Below are 15,620 nucleotides of genomic sequence, written 5' to 3'. Positions count from 1 at the left end.
TAATATCAGAATTCAACTACATGGACTATACTATACAATACAAAACAGACGGAAGTAATATTGTTTTTCGTAGTGTTCTATTGAAGAATAGGATGACAACTATGACCTTCAAACCTGCCATTACTTTGTGAGGGTAAAGGAAGGAAATGAAATAAAATTTTGAATAAATTAAATATTTCTACTACAGAATGTGAGACCTAGGATTGTTTATCTGGCTGTATGCTAAATCTGTTTATTGTAAGACCTGGCTTCTTCACATTATATGTCATGGATGGAGTATGTAGAGCAGGATTTGCTTGTCCTTCAGAACTATAGCAGCTAGGTTAAAAGTGTAAAATGCAAAAATGATCCACATGACAAGATTTATCCACCCTAAAATTTGGAGATAGTGGCCTTGAAATATCATTTTGTTCCATTTTTTATACGACCGCAAAAAATTTTGCGGTCGTATATTGGTATGACGTTGGCGTCGTCGTCGTCCAAAGACACATTGGTTTTCGCACTCTAACTTTAGTTTAAGTGAATGGATCTCTATGAAATTTTACCATAAGGTTCAATACCACAAAAGGAAGGTTGGGATTGATTTTGGGGGTTATGGTACCAACAGTTAAGAAATTAGGGGCCAAAATGGGGCCAAAAATAAGCATTTTTGTAACTTCCAGACATAACTTGTGTGTTAGTGTATGAACACTCTGACATTGTACCACAAGGTTCCATATCACACAGGGAATGCTGGGATTGATTTTGGGGGTAATTGCCTCAAAATATTAGGAATTAGGGACCAAAAAAGGGGCAAAAAACAAGCATTTTTCTAGTTTCCAGACAATAACTTGTGTGTAAGTGTATGGATCTCTCTGACATTGTACCACAAGGTACCATATCACAAAGGAAAGGCTGGAATTGATTTTGGGGTAATTGCCTCAAAATATTAGGAATTGGGGGCCAAAAAACAAGCATTTTTCTAGTTTCATGACAATAACTTGTGTGTAAGTGTTTGGATATTTCTGAAATTGTACTACAAGGTTCCATATCATAAAGGGAAAGCTGGAATTGAGTTTGGGGGTAATTGCCCGAAGCGTTTAGGAATTGGGGGGCCAAAAATGGGCCAAAAATAAGCATTTTTCTAGTTTCCAGTCAATAACTTGTGTTCAAGTGTATGGATCTCTCTGAAATTGTACTGCAAGGTACCATACCACAAAGGGAAAGCTGGGATTGATGATGGGGGTAATTCCCTCAATATTTTAGGAATTAGGGGCCAAAAAGGGGGATCTCTCTGAAATTGTACTGCAAGGTACCATACCACAAAGGGAAGGCTGGGATTGAGTTTGGGGGTGATGAATCATAAGGGGGTTCAAAAAATTTGGGGGGGGGATTTTTTTTTTTTCATATTTTCTTTCTTGTAAAATTTTCCATTTTAAGTTGGTTATTTCTGATTTATATTTAAAGCAAATAATAATGATATGGTAGGAGATACACACCAAACAGGATGTGTAAATTATTATATAATAAGTATTGTGCAATAGCAAGAAATTTTCAATTGCACAGTATTGTACAATAGCAAGAAATCTTCAATTGCACAGTATTGCGCAATAGCAAGAAATCTTCAATTGCACAGTATTGCGCAATAGCAAGAAATATCCAATAGCACAATATTGCGCAATAGCAAGAAATTGTCAATTGTACAGTATTGCGCAATAGCAAGAAATATTCAATTGCACAGTATTGTGCAAAAGAAGATACTTCCTATAAATTGCTTATTTCTTGACCAATTTCAATGGGTTTTTATTCTTGAATTCTTGGGGTTCTTAAACATGCTGAATCTAACCGTGTATTAAGTTTTTGGATTTTGGGCCCCGTTTTTAAATTGGTCCACATTGAGGTCAAAAGGGTCCAAAATCAAACTTTGTTTGATTTCATCTAAAATTGAATTATTGGGGTTCTTTGATATGCTGAATCTAACCGTGTATTTAGATTCTTAATTTTTGGTTCCGTTTTCAAATTGGTCTACATTAAGGTCCAAAGGGTCCAAAATTAAACTTAGTTTGATTTTAACAAAAATTGAATTCTTAGGGTTCTTTGATATGCCGAATCTAAACATGTATTTAGATTTTTGATTATTGGCTCAGTTTTCAAGTTGGTCCAAATCGGGGTCCAAAATTAAACTTTGTTTGATTTCAACAAAAATTGAATATATGGGGTTCTCTGATATGCCGAATCTAACCATGTATTTAGATTTTTGATTTTTGGGCCCCGTTATCAACTTTGTCCACATTGAGGTCAAAAGGGTCCAAAATTAAACTTTGTTTGATTTCATCAAAAATTGAATTCTTGGGATTCTTTGATATGCTGAATCTAACCATGTATTTAGATTTTGGATATTGGACCATAATAGGTGAATGTCCAATTTAAAATTTTTAAGTTCTTAGACCACATTCATTCTGTGTCAGAAACCTATGCTGTGTCAAATATTTAATCACAATCCAAATTCAGAGCTGTATCAAGCTTGAATGTTGTGTCCATACTTGCCCCAACTGTTCAGGGTTCGACCTCTGCGGTCGTATCAAGCTGCGCCCTGCGGAGCATTTTATTAGCAGTTGTTTGCTGTTGTGAAAACTATAGGACCTAGGTTAAGAGTGTAAAATGCATTAAAGTTCAGCCCGTCAAGATGAATTTACCCTGAAAATTTGAGAAAAATCTTATGATTTGTTTTTGAGTTATTGACCCATAAATAATATTTTTTTTTGCAGCTGTTATGAAAATATAGGAGCTAGCTTAAATTGTATACTGAAAAAATTATCAGCATGACAATTTCTATCTACTCTTGATATTTTTGACAAATAATATTGGGGGGTGGGGGGGGGGGGGTGGGGATTATCAGAATGTCAATATCTACCTACTTCCTGTGTTACCACAAAATATATCAGATGGCTCATAGGAGTTTTTGCCGTAAAATGACAGTTTTTTTACTAATTCACAAGTTTTTGCTCTAATCTTGAAAACTTTTATAGTTGGGTAGATGTCATATATAGCAATACAAGATCTACAAAAAACTAAAATGACCAGAGCAACCAGATAATTCCTTGTAGGAGTTACCCGGTATTGCCCTTAAATGACGATTTTTCACTAATTTTCAAGGTTTTGCTTTGTATTTTGAATCTATAACGTATAAGTAGAAACAGCAAAAATAATAATTAATACAAGACACAGAAATTCTTACATGTTTGAAAACATTGGAGGACTCCTTATAAGAGTAATTTCGTATTTACTAATTTACGAGTTTTTGGCTATTATCTTGAAAACTATAATAGATGGGTAGAAACTATAAATCAGCTATACAAGATCTACAAAAAAATGCCAAAATGACCATAACTATCAAATTCTTCACTATAGGAGTTATTGCCCTTAAAAGCTCGGCGGAGGGGACATTAAGTCTTACTCTTGTCCGCCCTTACGTTCCAAATTTGGTTCCATTCTCTTAACGTTAGTGTACCTCAACCAAATGTTATGAAACTTATACGCAAAGCTTATTACCACCCAATTCAACACGGATGAAGTTAGAATATGGGTCGCATCACTTTTGCCATTTTCTAAATATGTCCCTTAATCAACAGAAAAATTGGCAAATTTGAAGTTTCCACACTCTTAGGTAGAAGTAAACAACTATAGGTCGCTGTTACCTATTATTTCAAATTTTGACAGGTGAGCTATTCAGGCTCTTAGGAGCTTCTTGTTATTTAAACTTAAGACAAAAAAGATTAAGTTGGTAGGCTATAGCCGTCTGCTCTAAATGTGTGTTTGTGCCTTCAGTGTCTACACACCAAACTGTAGTCGAGATGGAATTCTTAAGATACTATCCATGGTCATCCATGTCCATGACCGTTATATATGATTAACAATTTATCTATGACATATACTCAATTATTTCACCTTGCTCAAGGACTGGATCTATATAGCAATCATCTTGTCCGTCTGCAGGTCCAATAAATAATATCATCAAACCTTTCTCGGGTAGAGGTTCTACTGAACAGATAGTCAGTAGCTTGACAGTGATCACTGGTTGTATAGCATGTGAGCAACAAACACATATTTCCTGTTTGCTGTTCATTTTTCAATATTTTGAAATTTAGTCACATATTTCTACAATACTATATCTAGTCTGCAGCTTAACAGTGACGAATTAGAACACTTTTTTTTATCTCACTCCGTGAGACACCCATTCTGAATTACGAGTGGGGTATTCATTGCACGGCAAAGACTGCTATTTCTATTCCAATTTACAAAATGATTTGTATGTGTATGGTCAAACTTGTCGAGAAAAACCATTTTGATTCAAAGTAACAGCTGTAGAGCTATCCGTTTTACTTACAATAATTATGGACAAAGGGAGACAACACAATTGCTAAATAATGTTTGAAGGTTATTGCAATGCAATGTTTAATTTGTAAGCTCACAACAATGCACAATGAAAGCAAGCTTTACTCCATCAATGCTCACGGTACTTTGATTAACTCGCACGGCTAAAGGGGGAGAGTGAGCTACCGTCTGTTTGAAAACTGCTAAAAATATCATCCCTGAATCCCCTTTTCGCCAATTGAAATTTATCCTCAAGATGTCTAGTGTTGATCGGTCAAGATGGAAAGCACAGCTAAAATAGAACGTAAAATCAAATCAAATCAAATCAAATAATTTTATTGGTGTAAATTCCAATACAGGAATGATACCAGCTGACATTTACAAAATACAAATACAAAAAAAAAACAGACAAAAATAAACAAAAAACAAATATACAGAGTTATATTTTCTCAATGATAAGAGACACATATTTTATATCTACATTGCGTGGAGGTGTTATTCATACTATATTATCACTTCAAGCTATTACAATAAGCTTTAATACTACAACAGTTCTTAACAACATTATGTTTGCTTTAAATGAATGTTCGAATCATACATATCGCTTATTCCAGCTACACACACATTACAAATGTCAGTATCATTACTTTTCAAAATGAAACTAAATTTATCTTGTTCAGACATATTAACAAAAGATGGAACTATATCACTTAAATTACAAAAGAGTATATTTCTATTAAATTCTAACGCTTTACATTGAATGAGGAAACGGAATTCATCTTCAATTCCATCCTTGCAAAGCCTGGACAAATTCTCTGTTCTAAAGGTGTTCTAGTATATCTACCAACTTCTATTAGTAATTTGCTATTACTAATTCTAATTTTTACCATTTTAGACATAACATTTTTGTTAAGGTCCAGTAGGAGATATTTTTCTAATTCGTAATTATTTTTAACTTTGCGATACGTTCTTAGTTTATTACCATGACTATCTTTATTAGAGTCACAATAAAGAGCTTGTTTCCAGGATTTTATGAATTCCTCATCTCGTTTTCTTCCTCCTAGAACGTAAGAGTTAGAAAAAATGTATTTTTAAAAGTTAGTGTTTTGTATCTTGAGAAGCATAATAGAAAAATGTGAAGGTAAAATGGTGTTAAATGCTCAGCAAGTCAAGTTCTACCTACTTTCATTTTACACCAAAATAATCAGACAACCTCATATAGCTTGTAGGAGAAATTGTCCTTAAATGAGTTTTGATCAAATTTGTCGTTTGTGCATACTATCTTGAAAACTATAATTGATAGACATAAAACTGTAAAAAAAAAAAAAACTGAGCATCGAATCATTGAAGAACTTCATTGTACAAAAATACCAATATGACTAAAATCATGCATCAATTGGCTCAATATAGGAGTTATTGCCCTTACATGATATTTAACATCTGCATACTATTTTATAACTTAAAAATACACAGATACTGCAAACTGCAAAAAGAACCAGCTTTTTTAATTGAAAATTATTTAATATTATGTGTAGTTACCAGGTGAGCCATCAAGACTACGTGGGGCTTCAAAGTTTTGTTGTTGAAATATTAGACTAGGAATTAAATGTGTACTGCAAAGCACTTGTTGTACAATCAATCAGCTATATACGGAATAAGGAAAATAGATTCATGGTACCACCTTTTATTATAATCAGTCAATGATTTGGCTTTCAATAATACACCTGGGAAGAAAGTTGTGAATCATCACTGAATGGCAGGAAAATTATGACTGGGAGTATATCATTTATTTTGATAAACTACCTAAAATAAAAGGAATACTAGTTCATATGATCAAAGCACACTTTTTTTAAATCAAAATTTCAACAAATATGGAAACCGGTGAAAAATCTCCCTTTCCCTAAACCCCCTGATAACCCCGACATAAAGTATGAAGAGAAAACTTAAATAATTAGTTGTTGTCTTGCACATTTGAAAGTTGATGTATAGGTAAGACATGTATAATGACAGGACCACAATGTTTGATTGGGGTACCGAAATATGACCATTCCTTGATCTTATTCCGAACGGTAGTAAATTTATCGCCAAAGTAGGGCATCCGTAAGATTGCGCGGGATGTTTGAAATAGAAGCCGTCATAATGAGGATTTTAAATCCGATGGCTGGTGTCGAGAGATGGTCACGGTCTGCACGTTAATGACACTTGTAAAAACTCTTTGAGGGGTCCTCATATGTCCTGTTTCAATGCTACAATTCTGTCCTTATCCGTTTTACCTCATTTTCCAGTGGCATTCCAAATTTCCCGCCCTTGATCCCGGTCGGCTTCCTATTGCAGGACCTACCTATTGTATTCATTGATAATTTGTTCTCTTCCTGAACATGCATGAACTATTTGCCAATGCATGGACTTTAAGCAAACAACAATTAATCTGATTGACAGGGTTCATCTAACCTTGACCCTTATTTTAATGTTTCCATGATTAAAGTTAAGTTTTCATTGTACGATACTATAAGTAACAGTTTAACCATATTCGTCCTTAAGAATGAATGCAAGGTGTACACGTATGTGTGGCAGGGTTCATTTTTACTTGACCTCCTCATGGTTCATTGGCCATCTTTCGGTTTTGTGAATAGGCCAGTTTTTCAGATCGATGCTACAATTAATAGGTCGGTTTCTCAGATCGATGCTACAATTAATAGGTCCGTTTCTTTGATCGATGCTTTAATTAATAGGTCCGATTCTCAGATCGATGCTACAATTAAGAGGCCCGTTTCTCAGATTGATGCTACGATTAATACGTCCGTTTCTCAGATCGATGCTACAATTAATAGGCCCGTTTCTCACTGAGATTGATGCTACAATTAAAAGGCTCGTTTCTCAGATCGATGCTTCAATTAATAGGTCCGTTGCATGAACATGTGCATCTCACTAGTTTTATTTCATCAGTGGGTTCAACACAGTATGAAAAGTCATTTATCAATAATCGCTCTTTAAGAGATTCCAATATTTAGCAGGCGATACATTTTAGTGTGTCAACTCTTATTCAGATATCGGTATGTAATTAAATGAAATGCTGTTTTGTCCTTTGTAAATAACAGAAACTGTTTAATTGAAAGTGAAGATAATAAATGGTTTTGTGCTTTAAATTTTTATGCAAATAAAAATGTAGGACGGATTTCAGTGTGCAAATAACAGGATAATGAAATTAACAGGTACCCGATTTTGTCATTCCACTCTACTGGTAATTTACAGATCATTATCGCTACATCTCGTAGTCTTAACGGACAGCACGTGGAGAGATTATTATCGCTACATCTCGTAGTCTTCACGAACAGCACGTGGAGAATAATCTATAGATTGAAATTCTTTATGAAGAAGATTAAATCGTCTGCAACTTAAATGACGTAGACAATAATGTTGACTTTCAATTTTATTAACAGTCAAAACCATAATTAATTTGAAACGGATATGACTTTTTAAATAAAGGGAACCGGGAACGTTGGTGTAATTAATAGCTGCATCGATGGTATCATGGAAGTCATGGTTTAAGCGCGCGGAAGCTTGTGGGTTAAATCCAGGAACAAGTATATGAGCACAAAAAGTCTAAAATGTCCTGTCGCAATATCAAACATGCATATTCGGGACTTTAAGTAATGAAATATGAATTCACTCTGCTTTGAACTAGACCGTCACGCTGAGTTAGATGTTTAAATTGACCCGTGCTAACTCGCATGTATCAGTCCGCATGAAGACAAATTACACGAATCAGACTCATTATTATGACTGCTGCTCAGCCTCATCTTGCTCTTACTTCTGAATGACGCGTGCCTTTTGAAGAAACCGCACTACTAATTTAAAGTCATTGGTTTGATTCAGCTGGAGATCAAATCCACGACCTACCGCTTTCTTTCTAGACGAATGCGTGCCACGTGACAACAGATGCAGTTCGCGACATTTATGAATAAGACTAACGACATGGAGACTCATAAGTCCCAGTATGGAAGTCCTATAGTAAGGTGACATGTCTTTTGATTTTTTCTGCCCCACTGTGGGATAGTACTTGAGGGGCATTATGTTTTCCAGTATGAACGTCTGTTTGACCGTAGGTCCGTCCTTCCCGTATAATCTATCGTGTTAAAGGTTTTTAATTTGTTTAAGGTAGCTTTTGTTAATCTGGAATTGGATTGTATTTCACTACGCTCTAACAAAATGTAGAAGTCAGTCGTGAATTAGCTTAGTTTTATGTCACAACTTCTTGAAACTTAGTACACATGTTTATTTTAGGGAACAATTAAAAATATATGCCAAATTAGGGCTTTGACCCAGATTTCATGGCTGACTGAACACGGAAATGTGATAGGTTTACATTTTAATTGGTCTAATAAAGGTAGTTTGTGGTCACGTCAACATGAAACTTAGTACACATGTCACTAACATTTTACGATAATATATACAAAACCCCGATAATACAGACATCACATGAGTATCCTGCATTTTATATTTGTTGTTAGACGTTAGGCAAGCATCAATCATATTTCAAATACATTTCCTACGAAATAGGATAGTACACACGATCTTATGTTTTGCTTTCTTCATAATACAACACAGTAAACATGATAAAGTTGAATCTCAAAAAAAGAGATGTGTTATGATAGGAGTTGAGACAAACACCCATAAACCAAAGAACAAAAATACGTGCGACCTTTAACAATGGACAAATCCATACCGTGTAGTAAAATAGAATAATAAAAATAAACGGAATAAAAATGTAAAACAATTCAAAAGAGAAAAACAACGGCTTGATTTATACTACACCAATGAAAGAAAAGCAATCATGGCAGACAGCAACCTGTGACAACCACTGAGGATTACTGTTACTCGCTTGGGACAGGCACTTAAATGGCTTGGTTTAAAATGATCCCCTTACCTTGGACAGTGTTGTGTAACTGTACAGCATAAGGACAATAAAAAAAAATAGGAAAGGACTTGGATCACCAGATCGGTACTCAGCGCATTTTTTTTAAAAGACACAAGACACAAATTATCGTTCTTATAATTCTCACAGTTACTAAAATCTAGTTCAAATCACCAAACAATGACATGTAAATTTAATACGCAATAATTATGGGCTACACTGACACCATGAGTCGGAATCGAAGCATGCTACTTCACGAGGTAACAGTCCATTGGATGACATGTCGATATAATATGACGCACTATGAGGGTCTGGATGAGATTTTCAGAATAGAGAATTATGGGCAATACTTGGAAAAATAGTCCAAAAAATATAGAATAGAGATTTCTTTAATTTTTGGTCTATTTTCCTCTATTCTTTGTTTGTTTGTTCTGTAGTATTGATCCATTATGAAAATAAGGAGATGCGATATTATTGCCAATGAGACAAATATCCACTAAAATTTGAATGAAGTGGATTAAGCAATTATAGGCAACCGTACGGCCTTCACCAATGAAAAAAAATAAAATGCCCCGACATGTAAAATATGAAACAATTCAATTGAGAAAACTAACGGCCTAATTTATAACAAAACAATTCGCAAAAAAAAAATATGACAGATATGAACCAACGACAACCAATGAACTACAGACTCCTGACTTGGGACTGACACATAAAGAATGTGGCGGGGTTAAACATGTTTGTGGGCGCTCAACCCTCCCCTAACCTTGGACAGTGGTGTTACAGCACAACACAAGAACAAACTATAAAAATCCGTTGAAAATGGCTTAAATCATCAGATCGATACAAAGCACAAAAATAAGTAACAAAAACACAGAGTGGACGTGGCAGTTATTTATACATCCATAACAACAAAAAAGACACAAAGTACAGATCTGAGAGTACCCGCAGTTACAGAAAGCTAGTTCAAAGCCAATATCAACTAATAAAAGAAATCACGTATCTAAGACTAAGATATAAATATTACACATCCAACATCCAATGGATTTAGTGCAAAGACGTCATATTTGTAGCCAGAGAAAAACATGACCTTGTGCAATGCCAAAATACAGGTATCGACAGATTAATTGTAGTACCGTGAAAGGGCATATGTGTATAACAATACTATTTAGTACGGTTTTCATTTATTGATAACAAAATCAATATTTATACCAATAAAAACAATATTCAAAGATATAATTACAGTGTTGATCGAATCAGTAGCCTTTTAGAATAAGTTTATTTAAAGCCTTTAAGGATTGATAAGTTTACCCGGACCGTATATAAATTTCCGTGCTCGGTAATCAACATCAACATAAAAGTTAGGATGTACTTTTCCGTCTGAAATAAGTTTTTTTACAGGTACAGCCAAACTTGCAAACCATTATTCTCTATTATGTAATCCCATCCAGTCTACCTATGGACTGGTACTTTAATGTGAATTCCGATTCAGTGTGTGTAACTTTAAACCAAAATGGAGTTCATATGCCCTTTACCTTGAATTCAAAACGGAGTTCATATGTCCTTTACCTTAAATTAAACAAAAAAATGTCAGATCCAAAAACTAGAAAAAAAAATATTACATTAAACAACAAGGTATCATTAAGATATTATCCACAATTAATTTCTATTGACAATTATATCTAAATTTTAATATCTCCTTTAATTGGAAAGTCAGTTCTGATCGTATAACGCCATCTAAATTCTCCGAGAGATCTATTACTGACTACATATTGACATTGATATCATCGACGATGATTTACATTCGTGTTATGTAACATTTTACTTTTAATACAATTTTCAATTGACTATCTTATTTACATTTCAGAATATAATTGTTGTTATTAATAACAACATGTGGACCAACGACTTTTGTAGATGCGTTATACAGCTTGATATATTGTAGACATTGGCTCTTTGTTTAAACTTCTCGTGATATCTCATAATATCTCGTGATATTTTTGAAGGTCGTTTGGTTATTATCTCATTGATGTAAACTCCACATCACTTTTATTATAAATTAACGGATGATAAAACTTTGAATTTTAGAAATAGATGAGTCTTCTGTTAACGAAACACGCGTCTGCGGCGTACAATTTGTTTTTATCCTGTTATCTATGATGACTTATTTTTTTATAAATGTTTATTTTTTTTGAAAATTATGAGACATTTGTCTAGAGACCCCATTTCCTACAAGACGTAGATGTGTACTTTTGTACGACTCGCACAGTTAAAATTTATTTCATCATGGCCTCCTTTATGTTTCGATATCCACGGTGTATGATTGATTTATTATTATTTACCTAACGTTCAGTGGCAAATATTGGAAGCGTATTCAGTAGAATTTCTGCAGTATCTATGCACGAATAGCAATACGCTACCAATATAGACAGTTGTAGTCTAAATTCTATAATTAGTTGATCTACAAAAGAATTAGATCTACAAACACACAGACTATCAAGACCTTCCAGTAAAAATCTTACTGAGAAAAGAAAGATTATGTTGTACAGTGAAAGCCTATGGACTGCATTAAAAAAAAAAACTTCTTCTTTTTCTTCTTCTTTCAAAAAGTTCAGATCCAGATGAACATACAATGAATGTGCACTACGTTTCAAATACTTTAAATAATAATCGTTAACCTAATACGGGGCGGACAAACAGCAGAACAGCTGAACGGACGCCCAGCAAACACACAACATTTTAAAAACATTTTTTAAATGTCATATGGACGTCTCTCACAAAATATTTCAATAAGATATCATTTAAACATAAAAAAAATGTTTATTTTATTGTTTTTGAAATGTTTTATTTCTAACATTTAAGTAAAATGTTTTTACAACATTAACAAAATATTATTTGCTAATATCTTTTATTCATGTTCTCAAACATTGTTCTAAAATATCCCGTAGATATTTTATAATATAAAAAAATAATATTTTCTTCATTTGGTATTTTATATTTTAAAAACATTTAAAGTAAATATTTTCCAAATATCCAAAAAACATTCTGCAAAAAAATGTTTTACAGAAAATATAGTTTTGCTATTTGCATAAAATGTTTTAAAACGTAAAATTAAAATGTTTTACATAAAACATCTGAAAAATATCAGCTGAATGTTTTCTATAAAATATTCTGACATACACATTACTTAATAGTCTTACTGATATTTTATTCAACATTTTACATTGTTTTACGGATATAAAAATAACATTTTATTTAAACTTTATTCAAAACCCCACAAACAATGTTTTGTGGAATTAGCTCGTTTTTTTTTAGGATAAGATATAGTACTACATTTCATCAATATCATGACAAGCAAGATACTATGGTTGAAATCCTTAATTGATATCTTGAAGATCCTTGAAGTCAGATTTTATTCCTTCTTATATTAAAATTCAAAAGAGTCAACATTAAATTAAGCAATAATGTATTAATAAACAATCACCTTTCTTTAATGTTTATTCATTTCGTTCGTGTATATTTTAGAAATTAAGAAATGAAAACTGTAACTGTACTAAGTTCAATTTTCGTATCGTTTATATGCCTTACGGAAAACCGACCTTTTCCGGAATCGACTTTTGTTTTATCACCGGAAATGATTTTGAAATTTGAATTTCGAAACGAAGACAGGATATCAACAAAGAGAGCCAAGAAAATTGTTTGTTACGCGATATATACTCACTTGGTAAGAATGATTAATCTGTTAAGATGAAACTTGTGCATTCATTGTGTGTGTTCAATCATAATCGGAACCAAATTACATCTGTTTCTGGAGGTGCGGATCAAGGTTTTGAAAAAAGGGGGCCCCTGCCCAAGGCAAGCAAACGTTTGGAGTGATACTTGTAAATAGTCTATACATTTATCTTATAAGTAGCTCCATAAGGGGGTCGGGGCCTCTAAATCCGACACTGTTCAAGCATCTACGTACACCAATTATGAATTTGTTCATTGATATAAAAAAATTATAAAGATATGTGGCTTGTGTGTTTGATTGCCAATACACCTTATCGCTATTTGTCCGCCATTACTGGCCATGGACATCACAAAAGTTCCCGTAAAATGTTGACGTCATATTAGAAAATATTTAACACCACAATTGAAAGTAATACACCTTATTGCTATTTGTCCACCATTACTGGACATCACACAACTGTCACAAGTTCCCTTAAAATTTTGACGTTATCATAAAAAATATCTGATGCCACAATGGAAAAGTGATTGTTGTTTGACGTCAATAGTTCAAGCAGGATAGATTCTCGGGTCAAGCGGGAATAGCGATAAGGTGTATTATTGTATGACGTATGCTGACGTAAAAAGTTCAAGCGGGACAGATTTCCAAATACTGAAATAGCGATAAGGTGTATGAGACAGTTATCCACCAGAATTTAAATGACTTGGATAAAAGAAATTATAGGTCACTGTACGGCTTTCAAAACTGAGAAAACCAATGCCATATAGTCCACTTTGAAGCCTTGACAAACAAATGTTAAATTTTTCTCAACACAATTGAAACAAAACAACTAACTGCCTACATTAAATACACATTATGAAAAAGAAATTTGACAGACTTAAACCAACAACAACTATTGCAATAAGCATGACTGAATACCTTGTTTCCGAGGCACACAAACAAGTTACAATAACACTAATATAAGCACCATTTGAATATGGAGATTTTTTTTCTAGTAAAATCAGTGTATGTATGTATTTGCAAAACAGTAAATTAAATTTCCTTTAACAGCTTAATAAACATTACAAAGACTATGCAAGACTTCAGTACAAGCAAGATAATATAAACTGTTGCTTAAAATTATATTTATTGCTTCATACACACAATGTACATACAATGTATCTTTTATTTGTTAACAGGAGCTAAAAGAAAAGCCACAAAGGACAAGTTCAATATGCAGGTTTACAATTTGGAAGTGGCGCAGGTTCTTTGGAATGTCTACAACCTTTCAGTAGAATTTTTTTTTGAAGTAAGATTTTTATACAGAATTACTGTTATTCCATATTTAATTCAAATATTTAGCATAAACAATGCATTGCATTCAAGATTAAGGGCATACAATACAGAAAAGATATCTGGATATTTAAATAAATTATTTTTTTTGTGACAAAATAGAAACAAGTTGTTTATTTAAATCAATCCTTTAGTCCAACAGTGTGCTTTCATAAACAACATATTTGCTTTCCTTTGAAGTATTTCAAATACATATAAACAACTCATTTAATGACATCTGTGTGTTTCTCGGAAGTTAAGTTATATTATTATCATCATTGCGAAAACAATGCGTAACACTTCGATAAGTTATTATGTGCCTATAGTATACTTCTAGGACTGTATCATATGCCCTTAGATACAAATGACAAGTTATAAACTATGTCACTCTACAGAGTTTATCACTCAAAACATGCAAAAAGGACAATAAGATGTTTAATGACATTATGTAGCAGGGCTTTTAAAGGCCCCTACATTATATACAATGCATTTAATGAAAACTAACAAAAACAAGAAAAACAACAGCCTGATTTATACAAAACAATAAAAGAAAAAAATTATGATAGACAACAATCAACGAATTTAATGAAATAAGACTCTTGACTGGACACATATCTAGTCTAAAGTTTTTTATGTTTTTTTTTTTTAATAACTAAATGAAGTTCAGCGTGGCATATTGCTCTCTCTTAACACGGTCAGCCATTTATCGTCCCCTTCCGACAGACTATCATCGTTATTTGTTTCAAAACTTTAAAGGGGAGGGGATGTATATCCTTCAGGCAACGTGAATCGTTCTATGATAAAGGAATGTGCAAGAAGTTTGTATATGAATGTAAGATTAATTTTTTTTTTCAGAAGCATGGCACAGCAAGAAAAAGATATAAGACACTACAAGACATTCCAAGTGATTTTGAATAAGACAATTGATTGACTTTTTCAATGTATTCTTAAATAAATCAAATAGTTGATGTAAAATGGTGTTTTGTTCTCATCTCTTCAGCCAAGTATCAATGATTATTGACTTAAGATGTAACCCTATTAGAAGTGTAGCATTTTAGTTTAGAAAGAGAAGTTGTATTGAAAAATCTGAATTTGGGACACAAGTTTTAGTCAATGTAACTTGAACTTAAAAATGTGTATAATGTTTGCATAATGTCCAATGGCATACCGGGTATATGTCATGCATGTTCAGGTTGACATATGCATGATGTGTATAAGATAGGTAATAAAAGTTGAGAGTGAAAAACTAAACATTATACCATTGTGGTTGGAATGTGGGCTTTCTTGCACTGTCTGTCGTCTGTTCACCTA

The 15,620-nt window shown here is 33.2% G+C and overlaps 1 long non-coding RNA gene across 1 annotated transcript; it reads left to right on the top strand.

Moving 5' to 3' along the window:
* The first annotated feature begins 12,587 nt into the window (after positions 1 to 12,587).
* LOC127731716 (uncharacterized) lies at positions 12,588 to 15,284 on the top strand. Its single transcript, XR_007995707.1, has 3 exons — positions 12,588 to 12,992; positions 14,177 to 14,286; positions 15,165 to 15,284. It is a non-coding gene; the product is annotated as an uncharacterized LOC127731716 (long non-coding RNA).
* The last annotated feature ends 336 nt before the right edge of the window (positions 15,285 to 15,620 follow it).

The sequence above is a fragment of the Mytilus californianus genome, unplaced genomic scaffold (assembly GCF_021869535.1).
Source record: "Mytilus californianus isolate M0D057914Y unplaced genomic scaffold, xbMytCali1.0.p SCAF_20, whole genome shotgun sequence".
Taxonomy (NCBI): domain Eukaryota; kingdom Metazoa; phylum Mollusca; class Bivalvia; order Mytilida; family Mytilidae; genus Mytilus; species Mytilus californianus.
The sequence above is the reverse complement of the archived record's forward strand: the minus strand, read 5'-3'. Positions and strand labels throughout refer to the sequence as shown.